The sequence below is a fragment of the Marmota monax genome, unplaced genomic scaffold (assembly GCF_021218885.2).
Source record: "Marmota monax isolate L192 unplaced genomic scaffold, Marmota_monax_Labrador192_F-V1.1 WCK01_AAM20220418_F8-fsc00063, whole genome shotgun sequence".
NCBI classification, from domain to species: domain Eukaryota; kingdom Metazoa; phylum Chordata; class Mammalia; order Rodentia; family Sciuridae; genus Marmota; species Marmota monax.
In genome coordinates this window covers 2,973,944-2,991,522 of record NW_026693726.1, presented here as the reverse complement: position 1 = coordinate 2,991,522, position 17,579 = coordinate 2,973,944, and positions in this window count along the sequence as shown.

Genomic DNA, 17,579 nt, shown 5'->3' with positions numbered 1-17,579 from the left:
GCCAAAAAATGTAACACCAGGGCTGACAAAATATTAACTGATTTGGTCTGACTCTTCAAGGAATTTGTTAATATGGAAAGACAATACTAGCTAAGTGTTATTTGTACAATGTTCTCTCAAATGTTTACCTTTAAAAAGATTTTGTGAAAAATTTCAAACTTATGAATTATAGAAAATAATTAACACACCTGCCACCTAACATTATCACATTTTAACATTTTGCCTATTTAGCTCAGGGGTGTGTGTGTGTGTATGTGTGTGTGTGTGTGTTTGTGTGTGTGTTACAGGACTAGAGCTATAGCCCCAGCCGTTTTGGCAGGTGGGAGAAATTGAGGATTGACTGCAAGGGTGCTTTACCACTATTATTATGAATATTATTATTATTATTTTGAGACACTGTATCTCTAAGTTGCTTAGAACCTTGCTTAATTGCTGAGGCTGTTTTAGAACTGTCGATCCTCCTGCCTCAGCCTACAGTGTCAGTGTCGCTGGGATTACAGGTGTGCATCACTGTGTGCTCAGCTCTAGTCCTTTTAAAGTTTTATTTGGACACAGGATCTTGTTAAATTGCTTAAAATGGACTCCAATTTTCTATACTCCTGCCTCAGCCTCCCAAGTAGCTGGGATTACAGGACAGTTGCACCACACTTGGCTTTTAGACTTTTTTTTAAAGACAAGTATATACATGTGAAGTCCCGTATGTTTCCCCTTCCTGAAAACAGCCCCATCATTGCCTCTCAAAAGGGTACTGCTTGGTGTTCTTTTCCATGAATGCCTTCATATTTCTACTTCATATGCATGTCTTCAATAGAATATAGCATGTGTTGTAAGATTCAAATTGGAAAACGGTGGAATAAAATGTGTATAAATTTATGAATTTTATACTTTTCTGCTGGTTAAATGGACCTATTACTGAAATAATTCCTCCCTCCCTTGGGAAAGAAAATAAAAACCTGAGGTTTTCTTTTTTGTGTATGTGTGGCACTGGAGATCGAACTCAGGACCTCTGGCATACTGAGCACAAGCTTCCTCAATGTACTACATCCCCAGTGGGGGGTAGGGGTAGAGGGTGGATACCTGAGATTTAAACTGATATCTATAATTCCAGAGATTTGGGAGGCTAAGGCAGGAGGATTGCAAGTTTGAGGATAGCCTCAGCAACTTAGGGAGACTCTTTCACAAAATAAAAAATAAAAAGGGCAGGGGGTGTAGCTCAGTGGTAGAGCATGCCTATGTTCAATCCCTAGTACCACAGAAAACCAAAGTTAAATAATCAATTAAAATGAGAAAAACATAACCCTTTCATAAGAAAGGTAAATAAAGTTTCCAAAAAGGATACAGAAATGTTTAAAACCAAAAATAAAGGGGAAAATCAGTATTAGCTGATGGTATTGAGCACTTACTTATGCCAGTTACTGTTCTAAGTGCTTTCTTTAAGTCACTTAATCCATAGCAACCCTGAAACTTTTATCATGATCTCTATTTTAAATAGAAGAAAACCAAGGCACAAAGTATTTTCCTAGTTTGCCTTAAGTCAGTTAGTGAATGACAGAACCTACAGGCAAATGCATTCTGACTGTTGCTCAGATCAGTGATGTACAGATGAGGTCCCACCAAGAGTTCTAAGCAGCTGACATGGTATCACATGCCTATAATCCCAGTGAAAGTCAACGGCATTCTGGGGATGTAGCTCAACAGTAGAGAAGTTCTGAGTTTGGTTTCCCAGTACCATGGAAAAAAACTTCTCTGGATCAGTTGATTTGCACTTAAGACAAAAGAGTATTCTTTTCCATCTGAAATAATTTTGTCAAGAGGAAAAATAATTTAATGGTCTGTGATATTCTAAATTGTTAAATGGGAGGTTCTGACAGCCCTGCTGCTTACACCCATGCACTTATTGGCAAAAGTTGGTACACATGGGAATATTTTTGGCTTTAATTCTTTCACAGAGAGAAAGAGGAGGTAGATCTCCAGATCTAAAGAAGAGACTGTCAGGCAGAAGCTCAGACCCTGAAACAGATTTGGGATTCAGGCAGGTGGAAAAGATGCAAGACACAGTTGGAACAGAAGACATTCTTTATTCAGAGGTGGTAGCAGCCCCCCAGCCTCCAGTTCCAGCCCCATTTTGCCCCAGACAGTTCCATTTAGCCCCCTGAGCCATTTCCATAAGTCTTATTGATATGAAGGCCAGACAATGAAGGCACATCTCCAACAGGTTACATAAGTGGGCGCATGCTCATAAGCAAATATATTATGACCTTGAGTACATACTGTGAATCAGGGCACTCATGACCTTGGTCACTAAAAACATAGCCTGCTTGCAGGGCGCAGTTGCATGTGCTTGTAATTCCAGGAGCTCAGGAGGATGAGACAGGAGGATCAGGGGTTCAAAGCCAACCTCAGTAAAACCAAGGTGCTAAGCAACTCAGTGAGAGCCTGTCTGTAAATAAAATACAAAATAGGGCTGGGGATATGGCTCAGTGATTGAGTGCCCCTGAGTTTAATCCTTGGTACCCCAAAACAAAACAAAACATAGCCCGCTGGAAGGCTCAGAGAGGGAGCCTAATTACAGCCATCTTGGGCCTGCCCAACAAGGACAAGAAAAATAAACTCTAGCTTGGGTCTTCTCCCTCAGGACCTTACAGGGAGAAAAGGGAATAATGTGGAGACACAGTGCCTGGTTTCAGGTCCTGGATCCCTAACTCACTAACTTGCTAACTCATTACTTGCCTCAGGTAAATAACTCATAATTTGCCTCATGTTAATAACTCTCACTGTGCTGCAGATTTGTCCTCTAAAGAAACCTCTAAAATAATAGTATCCAAATATTAAACTGTCTGGGAAGATTGAAGAAGTTAATATATATTATGCATTAAAGAAAGTTGAATGCACATAGTATACATGCAGAAATATTAGGTATATGCTATGGTCTGAATGATGTCTCTGCCCCATGCAAATTCATATGTTGGAATCTAATACTCAATGTCATATTCAGAGATGGGGTCTCTGGGGAAGTGACTAAGTCATGAGACAGGAGGATCAGGGGTTCAAAGCCAGCCTCAGTAAAATCAACAACAACAACAACAATGAATGGGATTTGTGCCCTTTATAAAAGGAGTTGTCTTCAGGAAGTTGCCTTGGCTCTTCCTTATATGAAGTATACAGGAAAGAAGTGCCATCTTGAAGCAGAGAGTCAGCCTTTCCCAGACACCTGCTCTGTGGGGTCCCTTAATTGTAGAATTCCCAGACTCCAGAATGATAGGGAATAAATTTTTCTTTTTATTGTTGTTGTTGAACCCAGGAACACTTTACCATTGAGCTATATTTCCAGTCCCTTTTATTTTTTGTTTTGAGACAGGGTTTCACTAAGTTGCTAAGTTTGGCCTCAAACCTATGATCCTTCTGCCTCAGCCTCTCAAGTGGCTGAAATTATAGGCATAGCCACCACACCCAGCTGTAGGTAATAAATTTTTATTGTTTATAAATGATCCATTTGTGATATTTTGTTATAGCAGCCCAAATGGATTAAGTGATTCATATGATTATTGTTAGTATCTGGCTCCAGAAACTCATCCTGACCTTCTAAAGAGAAAAACACAAAAATAGAAACTGAAGAATTGTGTGTGTGTATGTGTGTGTGTGTGTGTGTGTATATATATATATATATATATATATATATATATATATATATATATATATAGCAAATCTTAAGAGTACTACTAAGTTCTCAATAGCTGAACTTTTCAAATTCTATAAAAAGTTTCACTGGTGAACTGAGAGTGTAGCTTAGTGACAGAGCACCAAAAAAAAAAAAAGGAATTTTTTCCATTTTTATTGTTATTGTTTCTTTGGTACTAAGGATTATACCAGGGCTACATCTCCAGCCCTTTTGCTTTTATTTTGAGCCAGGGTCTAAGTTGCCATGCTGGTCTTGTGTTGAGGGCCACAACCAAGTCAAGATGGTGCCTGGCACTTTGCCAGGAGGAGTGGTTTGAGAAGTAACACCAGTGAGCCATTAAGATGATGGAGATTCCTTAATGACTGACTGCTGTATCTAGATGTTAATTAAGTTAAGCTGTGTGTAATTATTAAGATGATGAGGATTCCTTAATGACTGTAACTGGATGATGCTAAATTGAGTCAAGCTGTGTATTCAGTTATGTATATATACCCCTGCAGTCCTACAATAAAGTGGCTCCCGCTGTTTCAATCTTCACAAGTTGCTTGTCACCCCCTCCAGTTATTTTGCCCAGCCAGACTGTGGCAGATGGTGGCCCGTACGGGGAGCCCTGGGACACTCGGGGGTAAGTGACAAGGAAAGGCTGCCTGTCCCTGGAGATAGATGGGACAGGAGCAAAGCTGCTCATCCCTGGAAAGGGCAAGAGAAAAGATAGCCATCTCAGGAAAATGGAGAGGATTGATACAGTATGTTTGTGTCTTGTTTTGTCTTTGTGACGAAAATATGGAAGGGGTATTAAGTAAATTGCTGAAGGAGGGAGGCACCCCAGTGGAACCAAGAATAGTTAGGGCATACGTTGATAAAAGCCCAGGAACTCTAATCAGAAAGAGGAAGAAAGTTCAGAGGAGGGAGGACTATCAGAAAAAAAGTTGCAACAAAAGGCTAATACTAAATACTTTTCGTCACCAGAGGGTGCGTGAAACTGCATGGCGGCTGCTGCGTGCACAAGCCGGTCACGGGCGCAGTGGGGACTTTCCAGCCAGAGGCCCTTCCCCGCCCCCCCACCCACCATGGGACTGCCCAAGGATGCTGCAGCTGGCAGCGGAGTGCTTGCCCGGTGCCCCTGAAGTTTAGTCATTTCCAATGTCAATAACTACAATGGTTCTCCCACACCTGGAGGCTAATGAATAATGAGCACCATTAAGGCCTATTTCAAATGTAAAAAACATTTTTTTTTAAGAAAAAACAAGTTGTTTTCTTAGTGCCTGCTGGAATGCTACAGGATTTTCTTTAGCCATCCCCGGAGTTCCTGCCTTCGTCCCAGTGCCGGTGAGGACGAGGGTGGAGGGATTTCCAGTGTTGCTGAGAACCAGACGAGATTTCAGATCATGGCTGTTGCTATTTCTGCTGCTACAGCTTAAGCTAGCTGCCTGCAGAACTTACCTGGACTGTGATGTAAACTTACCTGGACTGTGATTTACCTGGACTGTGATGTACTTACCTGGACCTGGACTGTGATTTACCTGGACTGTGATTTCTATTGAGACAACAAATTGTAATGGTGCCAGGGTATCTTTGCCGATGGTATCATCTGTGGTACAATTTTTCCAAGGGCTTCTTACTTGGAGCCATCAGTTGGCTTGGTATCGTGGCATTTTTATCCTCCCCTTCTGCTTGTAGCAGATTATTTATGGTGTTTGTGTAAAAACCACTATGGTCATTATTCACAAGTATAGCTAAGTGTGTTGGGCCGGTAGTCATAGAAGGGTAAGATCCAATTATAATGGTACCAACCTAAGACAGGAGGCTGATGATTTGAGGTCAGACCATCCAATGACTGGTAAGGATCATATGTAGTGTTGGACAACCTAAAACAGGCATGGTCCCTAAGCCACATATTTGTTGTTTAATTAAACAAAAGGGGGAGATGTTGAGGGCCACAGACAAGTCAAGATGGCACCTGGCACTTTGCCAGGAGGAGTGGTTTGAGAAGTAACACCAGTGAGCCATTAGGATGATGGAGATTCCTTAATGACTGACTGCTGTATCTAGATGTTAATTAAGTTAAGCTGTGTGTAAGTACTAAGATGATGATTCCTTAATGACTGATTGCTGTAACTGGATGATGCTAAATTGAGTTAAGTTGTGTATTCAGTTATGTATATATACCCCTGCTGTCCTACAATAAAGCGGCTCCCGCTGTTTCAACCTTCACAAGTTGCTTGTCACCCCCCACCCCCGTTATTTTGCCCAGCCAGACTGCAGCAGTCTTGAACTTGTGATCTTCCTGCCTTAGCCTCCTGGTTTGCTGTGTTACACAAATGCATCACTGTGCCCAACTTGGGATTTTATTATAAGGATGATCAGAAAGCATTATGGGTTTTGAGGAGGGAAATTATTTTTTGTTTTATGGCTTTTTTTTTCACAGTGATTGGAATTGAACACAGGACCTCATATATGGTAAACAAACATTCTACTACTAAGCTGTATCCCTTGCCCTTTTATTTTTATTTTTGTTGTTGTTGTTGTTGCTTTGAAACAGGCTCTCACTAAATTTTCCAGTCTGAACTTGAATTTGTGATCAATTTGCCACAGCCTCACAAGTAGCTAGGATAACAGGTGTGCACCATTACACCCAGTTGAATGATGAGTTTTGAGACTGAGACAGGAGGATTGCAAATTCAAGGCCAACCACAGCAACTTAGTGAGGCCCTAAGCAAATTATTATTATTATCATCATCATCATCATCATCATTGATTGTAAATGAACACAATACCTTTTTATTTTCTTTATTTATTTTTATGAGGTGCTAAGGATTGAACCCAGGGTCTCATATGTGCTAGGCAAACGCTCTACCACTGAGCTAGGACCCCAGGCCCCTAAGCAACTTATCGAGACCCTATCTCTACTTAAAAAAAAAAAAAAAAAGACTGTGGGGATGTGATTCAGTGGTTAAGTGCCCCTGTGTTAAATCCCTGGTACCAAAAACACCAAACCTGGATTCAATCCCCAGAAGTGCAAAAAAAAAAAAAAAATTGGGGGATGGGTGCAAGTTATCTGAGTTTTCTATAATTTTAGCTATTATAGAATATACTTAATAACTGGTATCTACATATATTTCTGTAGTAGTTTACAGAATCATTTTCCAAACTGTGTTTGTTGATATAATAATTGTTCATGACATCCAATGAAAAAAGAGTATAATGATCCATTATGGAACATGCCATATGTTATGTTCCACTAAGAAATTCATAATCCATATTAGCATTAGTATTGAAATATGCAATATAGTTAACTATAGTCACTATGCTGTACATAAAACTCCAGAATTTGTTCCTCCTATGTCACGACCCCTTGCCTGCAAGGAAGACGCAACTCAGGAATCTTCTTTCAGCAGTTTATTCAGGCCCTTGATATTTCTTCTTCTCTCTCTCGGATGCCCCTCCCAGCCTTAATAAAGCATCTCAAGCCCCAATGCGAAGCTGCCACGTGGAGCTTTCTCATAGGGTGGTGAAAAACCATGAGCCAACTCTCCCAAATAAGGAGTTGTTTGTCACAGACCACAGCGGAGCCAGCGCCATCTTGTAATGGCGACCATAGTCTGCAGAAACGGCAGAAGCAGCTCACCACAGTTCCCCCTTTCTGTTTTCTTAAAACAATACAGGTGAGAGTAGAGGTCCTATCCCACTGTGCAGAAGTGGCTGCATAGTATGGCTCAGTCCTAAGGAAGGCCCTTCCCCAGATCTGAGGCCATATCAGCCGACGCCTTTTTTCGTGGGGCGGGGCGTGGACGCGTCTAACCCGCATGCAATAGGACATGCTCTCCTTGAGGTCCACGTCAAGGATCACTCAAGTGCAGTGCCTTGCCTCGCATCCTGTATCGTGACGATGGTGGACGAAGGGGGATAGCTGAGGCTGAACTGTGGCTGTTTATAACGACAAACAAGTTGACAGCACCCTGAAAGAAAGGCACGGACTTTAGAAAAGCACTAGTGTGGAAACCCATCTGCGTGCAATGGCAGTAAGACCGGCAGAGTGCAAGGGCTTTCCAACACTAAGAGAATAACAAGGAAAGTCATGTCGATCCCAGTGCAATGTTATAATAACTTGGGGTGTAACGACCATGTCAAAGGTTTACTGTTTAAGATGCGCAAGCCAGACTTGAGGTGAGTTGCCATTTTCTAAGGCCGCAAGAGCCTGTACGATCATAGCCTTCTCTTGCGCATGGTGAGTTTTAAGGCGACAGAGAAGCCACAAACAAAGTACAACACCAAAGCAACACATTGCACCAAAAATGCCTACCCCTACCCACTCTTTGAAGAAGGAAAAAGCAGAAGATATCCAATCGGTGAATTGACCCAAAGTCACGGGATCGACACGGGTACTGTTCAAGACAGCTATCTGGGTTAGTTGAGACTGGATCAAGTTTTCTGCTTCCATGGACCAGGTTCCGGATAGATACTCTCCGATGATGCGGGAGGCATTTCTGGAATCATAAAATCTGACAGAGGTTATACATAAATGTGCACGTTGATCAATACAACCCAAATGTACTAGGTCAGACAATTCCTCAACTTGAGCTTGAAGCAGATCTATCCTTTGATTAGCAGCCAGAATCCCAGATAAAATATATTGATTAATTCTACTTTGAGATTCAAGTATGGTGGATGTTTGTTGAATAACCTGATTAATAGTGGCAGCAGTTTGTACCTGGCTGGCCATGGCTACTCCAGCTGTAACTGCTGCAGCAGCAGACACCGCCACAGCTGTCACTATAGATGCCGTAATTCCAAAATCTCTACGGGCTCTAATCAGTTCAACAATAGGAAAAGATTCTGGATCTGCAGTAACCGGGATCGGGACAAAGGTTGGAATTTTCATAACCACTGCCGTAGTCCAGGAGCCATTCCAACACTCAGACAAATAACAGGTAATATTAGAGCAATTAAGCATCCCCTGTGATGTATCATTAGCCAAAAGAATCAGGAACGGAGATTGGAGACAGACTGCTGCGGAGGGTAATGTAGCATTAAACAATTGTGAATTGTGTGAAGTAATTTTAAGTCTCCTACCTCGCTCCGAGTCTTGGGTACTGCCAGAAACATTAAACAGCCAACTTTGGACTCCTAATATTTCCCTGGGGAAACACAAGCGAGGACTAGACTAGCCCAATCTGAGGGAGTCATGCAAAATCTAGTAAGTCCCTCCACCTGAGTGAGAGTGAAAGCGGCATCTATGCCATAAGTGCGGACAGACCCCGCCAGGGTCTTCACAATTTTAAAATCTAAGGGTTCATGGAATCTTCCCCTATTGTCATCCTGAAAAACTGGATAAGCAAGACCCATCTCAGCGTTAACAGCCCTCCATGTTTGGGCATGGAAAGCTCTCCCCGAAACACCCCCACCATACGGCGGTGGATCTGGGGGATCGCTTTTCTTGAGCCCCTGTTTATTTCTGTTCCCTTCTCCTATAGCTAAACTCTCTAGCTGACGAGACAGCCTCCCGAGCTCTTCCTCCTCATCCTCCTCTTCCTCTGACCCACTTTCACATGGGGGTGTGTGCAGCGAGCGTACTGAGATCTGGATACAATCGTCTCCTCCCCTGTTTCACGCTCCGCACACTCCCATCCTTCTGAGATACCTCACTTCTTGCCGGAGACAATCGTCTCCTCCCCTGTTTCACGCTCCGCACACTCCCATCCTCCTGAGGCACCTCACTTCCTGCCGTCTCCGATTTCTCCTCATGTAATTGCTCTAGAACTTCCTGTCCTTTAGTAAGTGCTTCCTGACATCTGCCATCTGTAAGGCAACTACGGACCATTTTCCAAAGGGGTATCACCCCACCCTCTAATATGCCCTGCTCAGAAGCAAAGTCAAGATCTTTGCCTAATTTATCCCAACTAGGCACAGTAAGGCTGCCCGAAAATGCAAACCACGGTGCAGCGATATCTATCTTCTGTAAAAATCTCTGTAAAGTACTATGTTTCACTTCCAGGCCCTTGGAACGTAACAGGCCATCTAGGGCCAGGAGAAACAGACTTGAAGATGCGGCACCCATGACACAACAACAAAAGAAGCACAAAAAACAAAAGCGAAATGACAAAACAAAAGAAACACAGAAAACAAAAGCGAAAGTACACAGTGCAGCTGCAATAAAATGTAAGGCTCTCTCTTTCTTTACAGAGGAGCTGCCCCGCTTTGGTCGTGGATCCCACTTATTGGGACTAACCCCGCTTTGGTCGCGGATCCCACTTATTGGGACTAACCCCGCTTTGGTCGCGGATCCCACTTACCTGGGACTAACCGGTGCACCACCCCTGACTGCTGAAAGTTCTGGTTCCCGGGTCTCGGCACCACTTGTCGCGACCCCTTGCCCGCAAGGAAGACGCAACTCAGGAATCTTCTTTCAGCAGTTTATTCAGGCCCTTGATATTTCTTCTTCTCTCTCTCTCGGATGCTCCTCCCAGCCTTAATAAAGCATCTCAAGCCCCAATGCGAAGCTGCCACGTGGAGCTTTCTCATAGGGTGGTGAAAAACCATGCGCCAACTCTCCCAAATAAGGAGTTGTTTGTCACAGACCACAGCGGAGCCAGCGCCATCTTGTAATGGCGACCATAGTCTGCAGAAACGGCAGAAGCGGCTCACCACACTCCTATGATCTGAAACTTTCTTCCTATCTCTCCTTTCCTTTCCCCAACCTTCCACCAGCCTTTGATAACCACTATTCTCCTCTCTACTTCTATGAGTTCATCTTCTCTAGATTTCACTTTCTCTAGACATAAGTGAGATCACATGGGATTTCTCTGCATCTTGCTTATGTTATGCAACATAGTGTCTTCTAAGCTCACTCATGTCACAAATGGCAGAATTTCCTGGTTTTTGTTTGGTTTTGTTTTGTAAAGGTTGGATTATCTTCCATCATGTAACACATTTTAAAAATCTACTCATTTGGGGCTGTACATGCTTGCTTGCTTGTACATGCAAGGCACTGGTTCGATCCTCAGCATCACATAAAATTAAATAAATAAATAAAGGTATTGTGTCTAACTACAACTAAAACAAAACAACAACAAAAAAATGTTTTAAAATCTACTCATTTGCCAGGTGTAGGGGTACACACCTGTAATTCTAGCGAGTTGGGAGGTTGAGGCAGGGGGATTGCAAGTTTGAGACTATCCTCAGCAACCTAACAAGGCCCTAAGAAACTTAGCAAGACCGTGCCTCAAAAAGAAAAAATAAAAAGGACTGGGGATGTAGTTCAGTGGTAAAGGGCCCCTGGATTCAATCTTCAGTACCAAAAAAAAAATTAATAAAATAAAATCCATTCATTCATTGATGAACAGTTAGGTTGTTTCCTTATCTTGATTATTTTGAATAATGTTGCAATTAACATGAGTGTAGGTATCTTTTTTTTTTTTTAAGAAAGAGTGAGAGAGAGAGAGAAATTTTTAGTGTTTATTTTTTAGTTTTCGGCAGACACAACATCTTTGTATGTGGTGCTAAGGGTCGAACCCGGACCGCATGCATGCCAGGTGAGCGCGCTACCGCTTGAGCCACATCCCCATCTTGAAAATGTGTGTGTGAGAGAGAGTGTGTGTGTGTGTGTGTGTGTGAGAGAGAGAGAGAGAGAGAGAGAGAGAGAGAGAGAGAGAGAGAGACTGAGACTACAGAATGAACCCAGGGGTGCTCTACCACAGAAGTACATCCCCTATCCTTTTTATTTTTTATTTTGAGATATGGTCTTGCTAAATTGCCAAGGATGGTCTCAAATTTGCCATCTTCCTGACTCAACCTCCTGAATTGCTGAGATTACACTGGCCCCAGCTTGAAGACATTTTTTAAATGTAAAATATTCTTAATAATTATTTATTTTGATTACCTGTTGAAATGATAATATTTTAGATATACTGAGTTAAATAAACTATGATATTAAAATTAATTTCATTTATTCCTTTTACTTTATAAAATATGGCTCATAGAAAATTAAAAATTATAGCCAGGGAGGGTGGCACACACCAGTAAGCCCAGTGATTCCAGAGGCTGAGAGGATCACAGATTTGAGGCCAGCTTCAACAATTTAGCAAGACCCTCAGCAACTCGGCAAGACCTTCTCCACTCAAAAAGACTGGAGATGTAACTTAATGGTAAAGCACCCTGGAGTTCAATCCCTAGAACAATATCTATCTCTATCTATCTATCTATCTATCTATCTATCTATCTATCTCTTATATGGTGCTTTATTAAGTAGAGGCTGTCCATGGTTTTATTTCTTAGTGCAGTTGTCATTTTTTTACAGTTCAACTTATTTTTGTATTCAAGGGTAAAAATCATCACCAGAATATATTTTGTTTTATCCAGGGTGGGTTTACTTTCAGGGATAAAAAGGTACAAACAGGATTCTCCCCCTAGATCCCAACTGTTGCTCATATTCTTTTACTCCCACACAAATGTTATCACTTTCACTTCTGGCAGATGCATTTTATTAAAAATATTGGCTAATCAGTGCTTGTTAAAGGCATACACCAGAAGGTATTTTTCTTAAAGCAATAAAATAAAATGGTCATGGAGAGTGAGTGCTGAGATTCTTTCAATTACAGTAGTGCACTGCCAAACAACATTTCAATCAAGGACAGACCGCTAGAGGCTGGGGATGTCGCTCAGTGGTAGAGGCTTGCCTAGCATGATTGAGGCTCTGGATTCAATCCTCAGGACCAAGGAAGAAGAACCTAGAATAGAAAAATAGTCCTGCTAAGGTTATAAGGAAGCTGAAAATTTCCTATTGCTTTGTGCCATCATGGTTGTGGTAATGTCAGAGAGCAGGAGAACAAGAGAAGCTTAGGACATATTTAAAAAAAAAAAAAAGCCAGAGGTCTCGAGATATAGCTCAGTTGGTAGGGTGCTTGCTTGCCTGCACAAGGCCCTGGGTTCAGTCCCCAACACCACCAGGAAAAAACAAAGCAGAATGCCTTGCTTCTTGGGATACCAATGATGGCCCCCTTCTCCCTCCCAGGAGAAGTAAAGTCTGCTTTATGTGCTGGCCCCGGCGTGCTTCTCTAATGTTCAATCTTAAACATGTGAAGGAATAGAACTTGTCACCAATAACCAGGTGATGGGGTCTGGACTGGTCCCAAGGGCAGGAACTCTATTCCTCATGGAGTTAGGGTGGCCCACCCCTCCCTCTGGCACGTAGATGTGTTCTTATTCCTGAAAGAAGCCCACTGTCCTCATTTCTTTGGGGGTTTTACGGATGCTTTTGTAGGCAAAACATTTTTGACACCATAATGAAAACATAAATTGTGGTAAGCCATTCTTATAGACCGTGGCCGCCATTAGAAGATGGTGCCGGCTTCCACTGTGGCCTGTGATAAACAACTCCTTTTTTGGAGAGTTGGTGCGCAATCCCTTACCACCCTATGAGAGAGATCCACATGGCAGCTTGGGATTGGTATGCGGGAGGCTTTATTAGGCTGTGCTTGGGCGCTCGGCGGGGGGGTCACTAGAAGATGATACTTGAATCAAGGCCTGAATAAACTGCTGAAAGAAGAATCCTGTGTCGTGTTTTCCCTTGCCGGCGAGGGGTCGCGACAATAAATAACTAAGATAAGAGCAGACTTCATGGACCAGAAAGGTTTTTTATTGAGCAGGGGAGTCAGGCATCACTTTCTGGGTAGAAAATGGCCCCTGGTTACAGAAGGGATCTGGGTTTTTGTGTTACACTGAGAGATGATTTAATCTCTTCAACAGACTGGGTCAGTTTGGGCAATCAGGAAAGAGGGTGTAAAAATTTGAGACTTGTTTTTACTGGGCAAGATGGAGGGTCCTAGTTTATCCTTTTCCTCCAAGGGTCACTGTACTGTCACTGGGAAAGGATTAGTGTTTGGCCTCTTCCTCTAGGGTCTATGGTTACCCAGAGCTTCACTATTTGCATATCTCCTTCCAGGATTCATTAGCAATGGGAAAGGGTGAAAGTACTGGGCCCCAGCACTTGGTATCTGCCTTCTCACTTCCAAATCATTGTAACTAGGCAGGGATAAATGTTTTGCCTTCTTCCTCCCTCCCTCTTCCCAGGTCACACTATCTTGGTGTTGCCAAAAGCTTGGTCTTTATCCCTGATGCCAATCCAATAACATGGTTTTGAGAAAAAGGAAAAAGAAGGTTTATTGCTAGAAACACAGGGGACTCCTGTCTAAAAGGCAGTGATTCTGCCCATCAGCAGGAATGGGGGGCTTTTAAAGAGGTGACTCAAATGCTACATTCCACATGTTCTCTGTCTGGGTTTGTAATTCACTTGTTTTTAATTTCAAAGGTAGTTATTTCTGAGATCTTCTGAATGACGTGGTTCCTATGGTGTATGTGTATTCAGGAACAGACAACTCTGCCTAGAATGGGGAAGAAAGGCAATTCTGTTTTCCCTGAGATTAGGGATGGGGAGAGATTAGGGAGGAACAAGGAGAGAGTAAGAGGAAAAACAGTGTCCACTTAAAAAAATAAGTTGCAGTGGCAGAGCAGCAAGGTTTATATTCAAAGCATAAGTAGACCACTGTTACATTGGGGGTTGTCATTTTTCATATCCTTCAGGCATGATGACTAAATCATCAGCCATTGGGATCAACTCAACCTTCTGATCCCTTTCCCCTTCCCTGGACTTGGGGACTGGGGCAGTAAGTTACAAAGCTCTTGAGCAGGGGGTTGGTTTCCCTGGCAGCCAGCCCCAGCCCTAACCTCCCCACCCTCCTGCAGTGGTTATCCATAGACTTTCAAAAGATTATCTTATTAACATAAGCCACGTGGTTGAAAGGAGCTTGTTATAAATAACAAAAGACTGGCTTTCACCTTATAGCTCTGGAAGGTTCCAGAGCTCATTCAGGAACTAAATACAAAGGGCTAAATATTTTAACAAAGGAAACTCTATTTCCCTGTCACTTAGGAAATCACAAGGGTTACTGGAGCTGGAGTCAGAAACCATGAACGAAAACCAAATATACACTTTGTACCATAATATGACAGTCCACCACCTCAAAGTGGAATATTCATTTTGCTAGTGTGGTGTGATAGTGAAGCCAGAATTAGACAGGCAGTCAGTACAGATAGGTAAATCGAGTCAGATCGGATAAAGGAGGCCAATTTTGAGTGAGACCCACATGTTGGAGCTGTCCCCAGAGGGACTGAAATGTTAATTCCTTCACAGCCCTTCCTCCACCCTTATCAAGAACCTCCCCTTGCTCCAACAGTTGCTAAAGTAACCTGTCCCAGGAATTGTCCCTCCCTAGGAACTATAAGGTTAATACTTCCTTGGCTGCTCCATCCTGCCCTTCCTCCTTCAGCCCCACTGGTTTCCCACCTTTTGGCCACCCCACCAGCATTCCTGGGTCTAATCAAATGCCCAGCAGGAAGGAGAGAGATAAGGGGAAGATAGCAGGAGAACAAAGGAAGCCTAGGACATATAAAAAGGTCAGAACCCTTGCTTCTAGGGATACCAGCTCTGGCCCCCTCCCTTCTCCCTCCTGGAAGAAGTCTATGTTACCCCTTTTTCAATAAACCCTGCTTTAGGGGCTGGGGTTGTGGCTCAGTGGTAGAGCGCTCGCCTTTAGGCGCTGGGTTCGATCCTTAGCACCACATAAAAATAAATAAATAAAATAAAGGTAAAAAAATAAATATTTTTTATTTAAAAATATTTATTTAAAAATAAATAAGTAAATAAACCCTGCTTTATATACTTGCCTCAGCGTGCTTCTCTAATGTTCAAACTTCCACATTTGAGGGAGCAGAACTCCTCATCTGGTAACCTGTGGTATTGTTACCGATGTTTACCGATGATGAGTCCTTGCTTTCCCAATGCTGAAGTATAATACCAGAGAAGCATGCCCAGGCAAGTTTAGAGTGGAAAGTAGAAGCTTTATTAAAGGACAGCAGAAAAGACTTCTCCCTGGAGGAAGAAGGGGACCTAAGAGGTGGAATCCTTGGAAGGGGAAGGTCTTCCCTTTTTATAGCTAAGGTTTACTTTCAGATTTCCTGCATTCCTGTTATATGCATTCTTGTCCTTTGTTCTGTTATCTTGCAGTGCTGAAATGTAGGTGGGAAGGTCCAAAAGCTGAGAGACAGATAGGCCTGAGGAGTAATCTGGGCAGGAAGGGTTTAGGATTAGCATCTCTGTTTGCTGGGAGCTGCTTCATTAATATTTCCTTGGAATGGCTCCAGGCCTTGGGGACTTTTTCAATTCCCCTTTTCCTGGACTCCATTCTCAATATGGCCTTCATTCTTGATTTTACTTGATATTAGACCTGATTTACCTAACTACACTAACTACCTATCTGTAAATCTGGCTTCACCACCAAGGCTGCTTTGTAAACTTTAGTCACTGTAAATTCACCCACTTAAGAAAATCATCAGGTGCACTGTTCATTAACCCAAGAGATAATTAAGAGAGATACAACAATAGAGAGATAGAACACTTTAAGAAACCTGTAACTGGCCCTGGCATCTTGTCTATGGCAAATGCTGGGCCAAACACAAATGGTTCCCAGTTTTTCATCTGCACTGCCAAGACTGAGTGGTTGGATGGCAAGCAGGTGGTCTTTGGGAAGGTGAAAGAGGGCTTGAACTTTGTGGAAGCCATGGAACGCTTTGGGTCCAGGAATGGCAAGACCAGCAAGAAGATCACCATTTCCGACTGTGGACAACTCTAATACATTTGACTTGTGTTTATCTTAACCACCAAACCATTCCTGTAGCTCAGGAGAGCACCCCTCCACCCCATCTGCTTGCAATATCCCATAATCTTTGTGCTCTAGCTGCAGTTCTTTGGGTTCCATATTTTCCTTATTTCCCTCCCAAGTCTAGCTGGATTGCAGAGTTAAGTTTATGATTATGAATAAAAACTAAATGACAAAAAAAAAAAAGAAAGAAAACTGTAACTGGGGCTGGGGTTGTGGCTCAGCAGTGAGTGCCCATCTAGCACTTTCCCGCATTTCTGTCCTTTGTTCCGTTATCTTGCAGCGATAGAATGTAGGTAGGATATACCGGATGTACCTAACTACAATAACTATCTATCTTTAAATCTGGCTTCAGTGCTGGGGATCGAACTGTCCTTTGTTCTGTAATCCACTGTCCTTTGTTCTGTTATCCACCCACATTCTATCACTGCAAGTTAACAGAACAAAGGACAGTTCGATCCTCAGCACTGAAGCCAGATTTAAAGACAGGTAGTTATTTTAGTTAGGTACATCCTGTCTAATATCCAGTGAGGTGAAGATGGAGCCCATCCCAAGGAAATGTTAATAAAGCAGCTCCCAGCAAAGAGATGCTAATCCAAAAACTATGCTAAACAAAGAGATGCTAATCCAAAAGCCCTTCTTGCCCACATTATTCCTTTGGGCCCCTCTGTCCCCCACCCTTTGGGCCTTCCCACCTACATTTTATCACTGCAAGATAACAGAACAAAGGACAGAAGTCTTTTCTGCTGTCCTTTAATAAAGCTTTTACTTTCCATTCTAAACTTGCCTGGGCATATTCGTCTGGTGTTATACTTCAGCACTGGGGAAGCAAGGACTTGTCACCAGTAAACAGCGGTAACAGCACCACATTTAAAAAAATAATAATAATTAATTAAAGATATTGTATCCAACTACAACTAAAAAATATTTTAAAAAAAGAAACCTATAACTGAGGGAGCTTTCCAACATTATTTATCAATCCAAGAATGGAAAGGAAAGCACAACAGCTTAAGGATCCTGAGAATGACCAGACAGACATCAGCCTCACATATCTACCCCTCCCCAGTTCCCTTTAAAAGAGAAGCCAGGAATCTCAAAAGCAATTTTCTCACTTTCAAGATGGCTCTCATTCTCCCTTGAATGTCTATTTCCTTGTTTTCCTAAATAAGTTTGTCTGTGCCACTACG